The following is a 14745-nucleotide window of genomic DNA, read 5'->3' as shown; positions in this document are numbered from 1 at the left end:
GAGAATGACTACTTCCAATACCGTCGCGATGTGAACAACTACTTCCCACGACGACCCGTGAACGAGTACTTCCTCTACATCGTACCGAACTTGATCCGTTCCGAAATGCACGCTTCAAAGGTATAACCCCGAGACGACGCCCGTGAACGAATGCATGCATGTTGTATGAGATGCTCGCCTTTGCACCGTGTTCGAATTTGTCGCTTGCACGGTCATCCTCGGTTGCCATGCGTCGACCCGTGGGAACCCGGTAATCGGGATCACCCCACCATCTTTTGCATGTTCTGCACATCCACACTTTCGTTCGCACCGACATCTCGATGAGTTGTCGGATCATCGGGATGTTGCCATGGATCCATTTCCGTTTCGCCGCCGTGGCACCCTTTCCCTTCCGCCATGGCGACAAATGTCTCATATCATGCTCATGTCAACATTTTCATAAAATTTCTTAAAACTTGCATATGTCATTCGCATCATGATAACAACATTTAAATGTTTAAAATCGTGTTTGCATTTAAATTGCTATATGCACATGGGGATTTTCTGGACTTGTTGTTTGTTATTTCCGGCCTAATTTAAACTTGCCTAGATAGGTAGTTTTCTTATGCTTCACCCCTTGCCATGTTGAATAACATTTAATATCGTTGGGTACATAACCGAGAGTTAACTAAATAATTAAATGTGGTGTTTCTTCAATATGCAACTCGTTGCATATTGAGCTCCACTTAACTTGTAGTATTGTTTGTTGCACTTTGCCATGCTATGCATATTTAAACCGGACATGCATCATACTTGGTTGTGCATCATGCCATGTTTATGTGATGGTTGTTTACCATGATGTTTCCTTCTTTCCGGTTGCGCTTCTCCTTGATAGTTCCGGTTACGTTGCGATTGTGAGGATTCGTTCGACTACGTCCGTTTGTCTTCTTCATGGACTCGTTCTTCTTCCTTGCGGGATCTCAGGCAAGATGACCATTACCCTCGATATCACTTCTATCTTTGCTTGCTAGTTGCTTCGTTCTATCGCTACGCTGCGCTACCTATCACCTGTTTACCATGCCTCCCAAATTTGCCATGTCAGCCTCTAACCTTTTCACCCTTCCTAGCAAACCGTTGTTTGGCTATGTTACCGCTTTTGCTCAGCCCCTCTTATAGCGTTGCTAGTTGCAGCTGAAGATGAAGTTTGCTCCATGTTGGATCATGTTTATGTTGGGATATCACAATATCTCTTATTTAACTAATGCATCTATATACTTGGTAAAGGGTGGAAGGCTCGGCCTTATGCCTGGTGTTTTGTTCCACTATTGCCGCCCTAGTTTCCTGTTGGGGAACGTAGAAATTTCAAAAAATTTCCTATGCACACGCAAGATCATGGTGATGCATAGCAATGAGAGGGGAGAGTGTTGTCCACGTACCCTCATAGACCGAAAGCGGAAGCGTTAACACAACGCGGTTGATGTAGTCGTACGTCTTCACGATCCGACCGATCAAGTACCGAACGCATGGCACCTCCGAGTTCAGCACACGTTCAGCTCGATGACGTCCCTCGAACTCCGATCAAGCCGAGTGTTGAGGGAGAGTTTCGTCAGCACGACGGCGTGGTGATGATGATGATTTTCTACCGACGCAGGGCTTCGCCTAAACACCGCTACGATATTATCGAGGTGTAATATGGTGGAGGGGGGCACCGCACACGGCTAAGAGATCAATGATCAATTGTTGTATCTTTGGGGTGCCCCCTGCCCCCGTATATAAAGGAGCAAAGGGGGAGAGGTGCGGCCAGCCTTGGGGCGCGCCAGGAGGAGTCCTACTCCCACCAGGAGTAGGACTCCCCCCTTTTCCTAGTTGGATTAGGACTTGGGAGGGGGGAAAGAGGAGAGGGAGAAGAAGGAAGGGGGGCGCCGCGCCCTTCTCCTTGTCCTATTCGGACTAGGGGGGAGGGGCGCGCGGCCCAGCCCTAGCCACCTCTCCTCTCTTCCACCTAGGATCACTAAGGCCCATTATGTTGCCGGGGGGTTCCGGTGACCTCCCGGTACTCCGGTAAAATCCCGATTTCACCCGGAACACTTCCGATATCCAAACATAGGCTTCCAATATATCAATCTTTATGTCTCGACCATTTCGAGACTCCTCGTCATGTCCGTGATCACATCCGGGACTCCGAACAACCTTCGGTACATCAAAACATATAAACTCATAATATAAGTGTCATCGAAACGTTAAGCGTGCGGACCCTACGGGTTCGAGAACTATGTAGACATGACCGAGACATGTCTCCGGTCAATAACCAATAGCGGAACCTGGATGCTCATATTGGCTCCCACATATTCTACGAAGATCTTTATCGGTCAGACCGCATAACAACATACGTTGTTCCCTTTGTCATCGGTATGTTACTTGCCCGAGATTCGATCGTCGGTATCTTAATACCTAGTTCAATCTCGTTACCGACAAGTCTCTTTACTCGTTCTGTAATACATCATCTCACAACAAACTCATTAGTTGCAATGCTTGCAAGGCTTAAGTGATGTGCATTACCGAGAGGGCCCAGAGATACCTCTCCGACAATCGGAGTGACAAATCCTAATCTCGAAATACGCCAACCCAACAAGTACCTTCGGAGACACCTGCAGAGCACCTTTATAATCACCCAGTTACGTTGTGACGTTTGGTAGCACACAAAGTGTTCCTCCGGTAAACGGGAGTTGCATAATCTCATAGTCATAGGAACATGTATAAGTCATGAAGAAAGCAGTAGCAACATACTAAACGATCGAGTGCTAAGCTAACAGAATGGGTCAAGTCAATCACATCATTCTCCTAATGATGTGATCCCGTTAATCAAATGACAACTCATGTCTATGGCTAGGAAACATAACCATCTTTGATCAACGAGCTAGTCAAGTAGAGGCATACTAGTGACACTCTGTTTGTCTATGTATTCACACATGTATCAAATTTCTGGTTAATACAATTCTAGCATGAATAATAAACATTTATCATGATATAAGGAAATAAATAATAACTTTATTATTGCCTCTAGGGCATATTTCCTTCAGTCTCCCACTTGCACTAGAGTCAATAATCTAGTTCACATCGCCATGTGATTTAACACCAATAGTTCACATCACCATGTGATTAACACCCATAGTTCACATCGTCATGTGACCAATACCCAAAGGGTTTACTAGAGTCAATAATCTAGTTCACATCGCTATGTGATTAACACCCAAAGAGTACTAAGGTGTGATCATGTTTTGCTTGTGTGAGAAGTTTAGTCTATGGGTCTGTCACATTCATATCCGTATGTATTTTGCAAATTTCTATGTCAACAATGCTCTGCACGGAGCTACTCTAGCTAATTGCTCCCACTTTCTATATGTATCCAGATTGAGACTTAGAGTCATCTGGATCAGTGTCAAAACTTGCATCGACGTAACCCTTTACGACGAACCTTTTTGTCATCTCCATAATCGAGAAACATATCCTTATTCCATTAAGGATAATTTTGACCGCTGTCCAGTGATCTACTCCTAGATCACTATTGTACTCCCTTGCCAAAATCAGTGTAGGGTATACAATAGATCTGGTACACAGCATGGCATACTTTATAGAACCTATGGCTGAGGCATAGGGAATGACTTTCATTCTCTTTCTATCTTCTGTCGTGGTCGGGCTTTGAGTCTTACTCAATTTCACACGTTGTAACACATGCAAGAACTCTTTCTTTGACTGTTCCATTTTGAACTACTTCAAAATCTTGTCAAGGTATGTACTCATTGAAAAAACTTATCAAGCGTCTTGATCTATCTCTATAGATCTTGATGCTCAATATGTAAGCAGCTTCACCGAGGTCTTTCTTTGAAAAATTCCTTTCAAACAATCCTTTATGCTTTGCAGAATAATTCTACATTATTTCCGATCAACAATATGTCATTCACATATACTTATCAGAAATGTTGTAGTGCTCCCACTCACTTTCTTGTAAATACAGGCTTCACCGCAAGTCTGTATAAAACTATATGCTTTGATCAACTTATCAAAGCGTATATTCCAACTCAGAGATGCTTGCACCAGTCCATAGATGGATCGCTGGAGCTTGCATATTTTGTTAGCACCTTTAGGATTGACAAGACCTTCTGGTTGCATCATATACAACTCTTTTTTAATAAATCCATTAAGGAATGCAGTTTAGTTTATCCATTTGCCAGATTTCATAAAATGTGGCAATTGCTAACATGATTCGGACAGACTTAAGCATAGATACGAGTGAGAAACTCTCATCGTAGTCAACACCTTGAACTTGTCGAAAACCTTTTGCGTCAATTCTAGCTTTGTAGATAGTAACACTACTATCAACGCCCGTCTTCCTCTTGAAGATCCATTTAATCTCAATGGCTCGCCGATCATTGGGCAAGTCAATCAAAGTCATTACTTTGTTCTCATACATGGATCCCATCTCAGATTTCATGGCCTCAAGCCATTTTGCGGAATCTGGGCTCATCATCGCTTCCTCATAGTTCGTAGGTTCGTCATGGTCAAGTAACATGACCTCCAGAACAGGATTACCATACCACTCTGGTGCGGATCTCATTCTGGTTGACCTACGAGGTTTGGTAGTAACTTGATCCGAAGCTTCATGATCATCATCATTAACTTCCTCACTAATTGGTGTAAGCATCACTGGAACTGATTTCAGTGGTGAACTACTTTCCAATTTGGGAGAAGGTACAGTTACCTCATCAAGTTCTACTTTCCTCCCACTCACTTCTTTCGAGAGAAACTCCTTCTCTAGAAAGGATCCATTCTTAGCAACGAATTTGCCTTCGGATCTGTGATAGAAGATATACCCAATAGTCACCTTTGGGTATCCTATGAAGACGCATTTCTCCGATTTGGGTTCAAGCTTATCATGTTGAAACTTTTTCACATAAGCATCGCAATCCCAAACTTTAAGAAACGACAACTTTGGTTTCTTGCCAAACCACAGTTCATACGGTGTCGTCTCAAACGGATTTAGATGGTGCCCTTTTTTTTTACGTGAATGCAGCTGTCTCTAATGCATAACCCCAAAACTATAGTGGTAAATCGGTAAGAAACATCATAGATTGCACTATATCCAATAAAGTACGGTTATGACGTTCGGACACACCATTATGCTGTGGTGTTCCAGGTGGCACGAATTTGTGAAACTATTCCACATTGTTTTAATTTGAAGTCCAAACTCGTAACTCAAATATTTGTCTCCGCGATCAGATCGTAGAAACCTTATTTTCTTGTCACGATGATTTTCCACTTCACTCTGAAATTCTTTGAACTTTTCAAATGTTTCAGAATTATGTTTCATCAAGTAGATATACCCATATCTACTCAAATCATCTGTGAAGGTCAGAAAATAACGATACCCGCCGCGAGCCTCAACACTCATCGGATCGCATACATCAGTATGTATTATTTCCAATAAGTCAGTTGCTCGCTCCATTGTTCCGGAGAATGGAGTCTTAGTCATCTTGCCCATAAGGCATGGTTCGCAAGCATCAAGTGATTCATAATCAAGTGATTCCAAAATCCCATCAGCATGGAGTTTCTTCATGCGCTTTACACCAATATGACCTAAACGGTAGTGCCACAAATAAGTTGCACTATCATTATTAACTTTGCATCTTTTGGCTTCAATATTCTGAATATGTGTATCACTACGATCGAGATCCAATGAACCATTTTCATTGGGTGTGTAACCATATAAGGTTTTATTCATGTAAACAGAACAACAATTATTCTCTAACTTAAATGAATAACCGTATTGCAATAAACATGATCAAATCATATTCATGCTCAACGCAAACACCAAATAACACTTATTTAGGTTCAACACTAATCCCGAAAGTATAGGGAGTGTGCGATGATGATCATATCAATCTTGGAACCACTTCCAATACACATCGTCACTTCATCCTTAACTAGTTTCTGTTCATTATGCAACTCCCGTTTCGAGTTACTACTCTTTAGCAACTGAACCAGTATCAAATACCGAGGGGTTGCTACGAACACTAGTAAAATACACATCAATAATCTGTATATCAAATATACCTTTGTTCACTTTTGCCATCCTTCTTATCCACCAAATACTTGGGGCAGTTCCGCTTCCAGTGACCAGTCCCTTTGCAGTAGAAGCACTTAGTCTCAGGCTTAGGTCCAGACTTGGGCTTCTTCACTTGAGCAGCAACTTGCTTGCCGTTCTTCTTGAAGTTCCCCTTCTATCCCTTTGCCCTTTTCTTGAAACTAGTGGTCTTGTTAACCATCAACACTTGATGCTCTTTCTTGATTTCTACCTTCGTCGATTTCAGCATCGCGAAGAGCTCGGGAATTACTTTCGTCATCCCTTGCATACTATAGTTCATCACGAAGTTCTACTAACTTGGTGATGGTGACTAGAGAATTCTGCCAATCACTATTTTATCTGGAAGATTAACTCCCACTTGATTCAAGAGATTGTAGTACCCAGACAATCTGAGCACATGCTCACTGCTTGAGCTATTCTCCTCCATCTTTTAGCTATAGAACTTGTTGGAGACTTCATATCTCTCAACTCGGGTATTTGCTTGAAATATTAACTTCAACTCCTGGAACATCTCATATGGTCCATGACGTTCAAAACGTCTTTGAAGTCCCGATTCTAAGCCGTTAAGCATGGTGCACTAAACTATCAAGTAGTCATCATATTGAGCTAACCAAACGTTCATAACGTCTGCATCTGCTCCTGCAATAGGTCTATCACCTAGCGGTGCATCAAGGACATAATTCTTCTGTGCAGCAGTGAGGATAAACCTCAGATCACGGATCCAATCCGCATCATTGCTACTAACATCTTTCAACTCAGTTTTCTCTAGGAACATATCAAAATAAAACAGGGGAGCTAAACGCGAGCTATTGATCTACAACATAGATATGCTAATACTACCAGGACTAAGTTCATGATAAATTTAAGTTCAATTAATCATATTACTTAAGAACTCCCACTTAGATAGACATCCCTCCAATCATCTAAGTGATCACGTGATCCAAATCAACTAAACCATGTCCGATCATCACGTGAGATGGAGTAGTTTCAACGGTGAACATCACTATGTTGATCATATCTAGTATATGATTCACGCTCGACCTTTCGGTCTCCGTGTTCCGAGGCCATATCTGTTATATGCTAGGCTCGTCAAGCTTAACTTGAGTATTCTGCGTGTGCAACTGTTTTGCACCTGTTGTAGTTGAACGTAGAGCCTATCACACCCGATCATCACGTGGTGTCTCAGCACGAAGAACTTTCGCAACGGTGCATACTCAGGGAGAACACTTATACTTTGATAATTTAGTGAGGGATCATCTTATAATGCTACCGTCAATCAAAGCAAGATAAGATGCATAAAAAGATAAACATCACATGCAATCAATATAAGTGATATGATATGGCCATCATCATCTTGTGCTTGTGATCTTCATCTCTGAAGCACCGTCATGATCACCATCGTCACCGGCGCGACACCTTGATCTCCATCGTAGCAACGTTGTCGTCTCGCCAATCTTATGCTTCTACGACTATCTCTACCGCTTAGTGATAAAGTAAAGCATTACAGGGCGATTGCATTGCATACAATAAAGCGACAACCATATGGCTCCTGCCAGTTGCCGATAACTCGGTTACAAAACATGATCATCTCATACAATAAAATTTAGCATCATGTCTTGACCATATCACATCACAACATGCCCTGCAAAAACAAGTTAGACGTCCTCTACTTTGTTGTTGCAAGTTTTACGTGGCTGCTACGGGCTTAGCAAGAACCGTTCTTACCTACGCATCAAAACCACAACGATAGTTTGTCAAGTTGGTGCTGTTTTAACCTTCGCAAGGACCGGGCGTAGCCACACTCGGTTCAACTAAAGTGAGAGAGACAGACACCCGCCGGTCACCTTTAAGCAACGAGTGCTCGTAACGGTGAAACCAGTCTCGTGTAAGCGTACGCGTAATGTCGGTCCGGGCCGCTTCATCTCACAATACCGCCGAACCAAAGTATGACATGCTAGTAAGCAGTATGACTTATATCGCCCACAACTCACTTGTGTTCTACTCGTGCATATGACATCTACGCATAAAACCAGGCTCTGATACCACTGTTGGGGAACGTAGCAATTTCAAAAAAATTCCTACGCACACGCAAGATCATAGTGATGCATAGCAACGAGAGGGGAGAGAGTTGTCCACGTACCCTCGTAGACTGAAAGCGGAAGCGTTAACACAACACGGTTGATGTAGTCATACGTCTTCACGATCCGACCGATCAAGTACCGAACGCACGGCACCTTCGAGTTCAGGACACGTTCAGCTCGATGACGTCCCTCGAACTCCGATCCAACCGAGTGTTGAGGGAGAGTTTCGTCAGCACGACGGCGTGGTGATGATGATGTTCTACCGACGCAGGGCTTCGCCTAAGCACCGCTACGATATTATCGAGGTGTAATATGGTGGAGGGGGGCACCGCACACGGCTAAGAGATCAATGATCAATTGTTGTATCTTTGGGGTGCCCCTTGCCCCCGTATATAAAGGAGCAAAGGGGGAGAGGTGCAGCCAGCCTTGGGGCGCGCCAGGAGGAGTCCTACTCCCCCCTTTTCCTAGTTGGATTAGGACTTGGGAGGGGGGAAAGAGGAGAGGGAGAAGAAGGAAGGGGGGCGCCGCCCCCTTCTCCTTGTCCTATTCGGACTAGGGGGAGGGGCGCGCGGCCCAGCCCTAGCCGCGTCTCCTCTCTTCCACCTAGGCCCACTAAGGCCCATTATGTTGCCGGGGGGTTCCGGTAACCTCCCGGTACTCCGGTAAAATCCCGATTTCACCCGGAACACTTCCCATATCCAAACATAGGCTTCCAATATATCAATCTTTATGTCTCGACCATTTCGAGACTCCTCGTCATGTCCATGATCACATCCGGGACTCCGAACAACCTTCGATACATCAAAACATATAAACTCATAATATAACTGTCATCGAAACGTTAAGCGTGCGGACCCTACGGGTTCGAGAACTATGTAGACATGACCGAGACATGTCTCCGGTCAATAACCAAGAGCGGAACCTGGATGCTCATATTGGCTCCCACATATTCTACGAAGATATTTATCGGTCAGACCGCATAACAACATATTTTGTTCCCTTTGTCATCGGTATGTTACTTGCCCGAGATTCAATCGTCGGTATCTTAATACCTAGTTCAATCTCGTTACCGGCAAGTCTCTTTACTCGTTCTGTAATACATCATCTCACAACAAACTCATTAGTTGCAATGCTTGCAAGGCTTAAGTGATGTGCATTACCGAGAGGGCCCAGAGATACCTCTCCGACAATCGGAGTGACAAATCCTAATCTCGAAATACGCCAACCCAACAAGTACCTTCGGAGACACCTGTAGAGCACCTTTATAATCACCCAGTTACGTTGTGACGTTTGGTAGCACACAAAGTGTTCCTCCGGTAAACGGGAGTTGCATAATCTCATAGTCATAGGAACATGTATAAGTCATGAAGAAAGCAGTAGCAACATACTAAACGATCGAGTGCTAAGCTAACGGAATGGGTCAAGTCAATCACATCATTCTCCTAATGATGTGATCCCGTTAATCAAATGACAACTCATGTCTATGGCTAGGAAACATAACCATCTTTGATCAACGAGCTAGTCAAGTAGAGGCATACTAGTGACACTCTGTTTGTCTATGTATTCACACATGTATCAAGTTTCCGGTTAATACAATTCTAGCATGAATAATAAACATTTATCATGATATAAGGAAATAAATAATAACTTTATTATTGCCTCTAGGGCGTATTTCCTTCATTTGCGTCATACCGGTGTTATGTTCCTTGATTTTGTGTTCCTTACGCGGTTGGGTGATTTATGGGACCCCCTTGACAGTTCGCTTTGAATAAAACTCCTCCAGCAAGGCCCAACCTTGGTTTTACCATTTGCCTACCTAAGCCTTTTTCCCTTGGGTTTCCGGAGCCCGAGGGTCATCTTATTTTAGCCCCCCCGGGCCAGTGCTCCTCTGAGTGCTGGTCCGAACCGAGTAGACTGCGGGGCCACCTTGGGGAAACTTGAGGACTGGTTTTACTCGTAGGATGTCTCATCCGGTGTGCCTTGAGAACGAGATATGTGCAGCTCCTATCGGGATTTGTCGGCACATCGAGCGGCTTTGCTGGTCTTGTTTTACCATTGTCGAAATGTCTTGTAAACCGGGATTCCGAGACTGATCGGGTCTTCCCGGGAGAAGGAATATCCTTCGTTGACCATGAGAGCTTATAATGGGCTAAGTTGGGACACCCTTGCAGGGTATAAACTTTCGAGAGCCGTGCCCGCGGTTATGTGGCAGATGGGAATTTGTTAATGTCCGGTTGTAGAGAACTTGACACTTGACTTAATTAAAATGCATCAACCGCGTGTGTAGCCGTGATGGCCTCTTTTCGGTGGAGTCCGGGAAGTGAACACGGTTTGGGTTATGTATGAGCGTAAGCAGTTTCAGGATCACTTCTTGATCATTTCTAGCTTCGCGACCGTTGTGTTGCTCCTCTTCTCGCTCTTATTTGCGTATGTTCGTCACCATATATGCTTAGTGCTTGCTGCAGCTCCACCTCACTACCTTCTCCTACCCATAAGCTTAAATAGTCTTGATCTCGCGGGTGTGAGATTGCTGAGTCCTCGTGACTCACCAGATACTTCCGAATAGTTGCAGGTGCCGATGATACCAGTGCGGGCGATGCTACCCAGCTCAAGTGAGAGCTCGATGAAGAACTTGGTCGTTACTATGTTTCGTTTCCTGATGATCAGTAGTGGAGCCCAGTTGGGACGATCGGGGATCTAGCATTTGGGGTTATCTTCTTTTTATTTGGATTTGACCGTAGTCGGTCTATGTGTGTATCTTGAATGATGTATGAATTTATTTATGTACTGTGTGAAGTGGCGATTGTAAGCCAACTCTTTATCCCATTCCTGTTCATTACATGGGATTGTGTGAAGATGACCCTTCTTGCGACAAAACCTACAATGCGGTTATGCCTCTAAGTCGTGCCTCGACACGTGAGAGATATAGCCGCATCGTGGGCGTTACAAGTTGGTAATCAGAGCCATCCCGGACTTAGGAGCCCCCTGCTTGATCGAATCGCTGACGTTGTTGAGTCTAGAACAAAAATGTTTTGAGTCTTAGGATTATATATATATCGGAGAGTAGGATTCTTTTTACTCCTCAGTCCCTTCGTCGCTCTAGTGAGGTCTCGTGACGTAGATGTTTTGACTTTCCTCTCCTCAAATTTCACTAATTTTTTTTAGGATCACGCGGGTATCTTGGAATCGTTCCGATGGTTTTGTGACGAGAACATTGTTCTTGGTACCTCCTGACATTTAGGGGTTGTGGCAGTGTCCCGGGGAGTTGAGCTCCGAGGTGTTGTCGTCACAATTTTATCGTTGCAGTTCTGGAATACCTGAGTTTTTTTCGCCGACATCGAAAATCTCTTTTATGCAGTTGTTGGTGAGATCACCTCGACGCCTCCCAGTACTGGGGCGGGAGTTCGGGAGTATTGCCATAACTCGTATAACATATGCTTTTCGAAGGTTGAGGTACACGATTTCCGGAGTTTTCTTGGTTATGTGTTGACGGATGGATACAACTGGATCTAGGGATTGTTAGTTTGGGTGAGATATATTGCGTCCCCTGTATCCCCAACACCAGATTGCATAACCAGAAAGTTTCGGGAGTTTTATAGGTGGGAATTCAAGTAGCTCCTAGGATATCTTTTCGACGGATGTATGATTTGAGATTGGGGTCCAACGTCTAGTGGTTCGCTTTTCACGGTCGATTTACAGTGGTCGCGAGGCGTCTTAAAGAATCCTTGGCTATGCCGAGTCGGGGACATCTTGTTTGTCATTCGTGACGTCCGCTGTACGTCGTGCCCGTGGGGCCCCATCACGAACACTTTGGGCGAAATCTCTATCATATGTTTGTTTCCGGCTTATTTTGCGAGCCAATCCTTTGTTTTGTTTTAAGTTGTGGTATTTGAGTTGCTTCAATGTCAAGTGTTGATTCCATACCTTTTCTAAGTGGTGTTCTCATATTCCTATGTGGTTACTAATCCTTCTTGATCATCGAGGTTGCCATCTTAATTCTATTTCCAACCGGTGTGTTTCTCTTCGAGATGATCCCATCATTCTCCCCATCCTCAAGATCAATTCTAAGTTTTCTCGACGGTGTTTATTCCATATGCCCCAAGTTGCCTTTGTTTTTTCCCTCCTCCCACCCTTTTCTTCAAGGACTCAGATTTCTCAATCAAGTATCCTTTTATTGATGGGAAGCCTCTCCATCCTTTTCCATCAATGTTCTTATCCGGTGATTCTCAGGAAGATACTAACGGAGCTTCAAGTTCATCATTCTCTTTTCTTCTCCGGTGGATTCAATTCAAGTTTTCGGTGTTAATCACATTCCTTTCCTTGTTTCAAATGTTTTCTCATGCCGGTGCAGCTCTTAATCATCCACCTCTTGCTATTCATGTTTATCTGGAGTGCTGAAGGTATCCCAGAGGATTCATGTTTCTATTCTTAACCCTTTCTAGCTATTTCGAGGTCTTACCTTATTCAAGCCATTTAATTGAACTGGCGCAATCTCTCTTTTAAATCGTTCAACGGTGTATCTTTTGAGTGGGCCCTAACCCACAGGTCTTTTCCAGGATCTTACCTGACTCTTCTAATTTTCCTGGAGCTATTCCCAAATTCATTTCAAGTTTGACGTAAGAATGAGTTATCATCAGTCAAATGTCTTTCTCCAAGATCTTCCAAATTCTTTTCATTGTTGGCTCAACCTTTATAATTTTCATCCCGGAGTATCTCAACAATTCATGGCGGTGTTTCTCGTCATCATTCTCAACATCTCAAGATCAAGGTAGAGATTTCTCCTAAAATCTTTGTCCACTCTCTTGAAGATTCATGGTTCTAGCTTCATGCCACTCTCATAATTGTTTTCGATTGTGAGAATTCTTTTCACCCATCCGGAGCAATTCCTGAATCTTTTCAGTTTGATTCTCCGAAGGCCATCATTTCAGATGATTTATTCATTCTCAACATTCAGCTCTCGTTCTCCAAATCTTTCCGGTGCATCATTCAAGTATTCTCTAATCAATTCATGATCTCTTTGTTTCACTTGTATCTAAATTCGGTCAAGTATCTTTATTCATTTTCTAATTCTTCCGGTGTTTCTTTATCTTATCTTCGTTGATTTTCAGATTCTTACGGTGGTTTGTTCAAGATTCCTCTTCCTTTGTTCTCATATTAATTTATTCGTTGTTTCAATCCTACCGGTGGTTCGTTGAAGACCTTCTCAAGTTTACGGTATATCTCTCTTAATCCTTTCTACGAGAATAAGTAGTATGCCAAATCCATTGCTTGTCATCAATTTAAATTTGTGAAGGATATGCATAACACAATTCTTATTATGGTTTCATCCAAGTGATCTAGTTTCTTCTTTCCAGAGTTGTTCATCATGTCACATTTCTCGGTTTGAGATGCTTCATCTTTTCTTTCCCGGAGTTCCAAGTTTTCCGCTTTATCTCGTCGCGAAGCTCCACCTAAATCATTGCAAGGCTTCACCTTGTGTTTTCAACTTTTCTTTCTTTTTATCATCCTTTTATTACCGGAGTTCTTCATAGAGGCTCTACATGGTGCTTCGTCAAGGATTCCTTTCATTCTTCAATTGTTCTTCAAGATTTCTCTTGGAGTCAAGATCCGTCAAGCTATACTCTAAAATAAACATGGTGCTCAACACATGTTTGTCTTGAGGAGTTCAAGAATTCTTCATCTCGCATTCCGAAGTGCAATTCTTTCTTCCTTATCTTTTGAGGTGGTGTTATGTCCTTCTTGACAATTTCCATCCATGTTCCATGTTTCACATGTTGTCAAGAATGAGGTATTTTAAATCCTTTAATCTCTTTGTTGGAGTTATGTTGTGTCATATTTCACCTAAAGCCTTCCCTAAGGAATGTTGCTATTATGGTGCTTATCAATGATCCAAGTTTTCTCATATCCTCTTGGTGAAAGAAGTTTTTCATCTCGTTGGTGTTATCAATTATATTAGTTGTTTCCGTAGTGGTAGAATTTCGCCTCTATCTTGACAAGTTTTCCATAAGCTACTACAAGCTTATTCGTTTCGTTGTTGGTTTTTTCCAACAACTCCGTTCTAACCTTCTTGGAAGGGTGCTCTCCAAGCTCTTTTGTGCCAGAAGTTGCATTTTCTTCCGCATTCCTTTATTCCAATGATCTATCTTCTATTTTTTCTTCCGGAGGCATGGTGATGTTGCTCTCTTCGCTCATCATCTTGAATTGTGAGGATCATGTTCTTTTCTTACTAATCCATTTAACCGAAGTGTTGTGTCTATCATTCCTCTTTTAACCGGAGTCTCATCCAAGTGCTTTCATTTTGCCAAGTTCAAATTCTATCCCTTCCATTTTCCAACCGGAGTGTTATCGTAATTGATCATTATCGTTCCTTGTACATCTCATTTCAACCAGAGTGCTTGCATGTACTTCTCGTCCATTGTTCTCGTCATTCATAGCTTTGCAAACTCCAAGGTTCACATGGTGTTCCTTGTTTCTCTTTTCTACCGGTGTGCTTTCATATTCCTTTTGATCCGTTAAGCTCTTGTTTCATATTCTTCAACCTAC

Source organism: Triticum aestivum, chromosome 7D, assembly GCF_018294505.1.
Source record: "Triticum aestivum cultivar Chinese Spring chromosome 7D, IWGSC CS RefSeq v2.1, whole genome shotgun sequence".
Classification (NCBI taxonomy): Eukaryota; Viridiplantae; Streptophyta; class Magnoliopsida; order Poales; family Poaceae; genus Triticum; species Triticum aestivum.
This window is presented reverse-complemented; position numbering follows the sequence as displayed.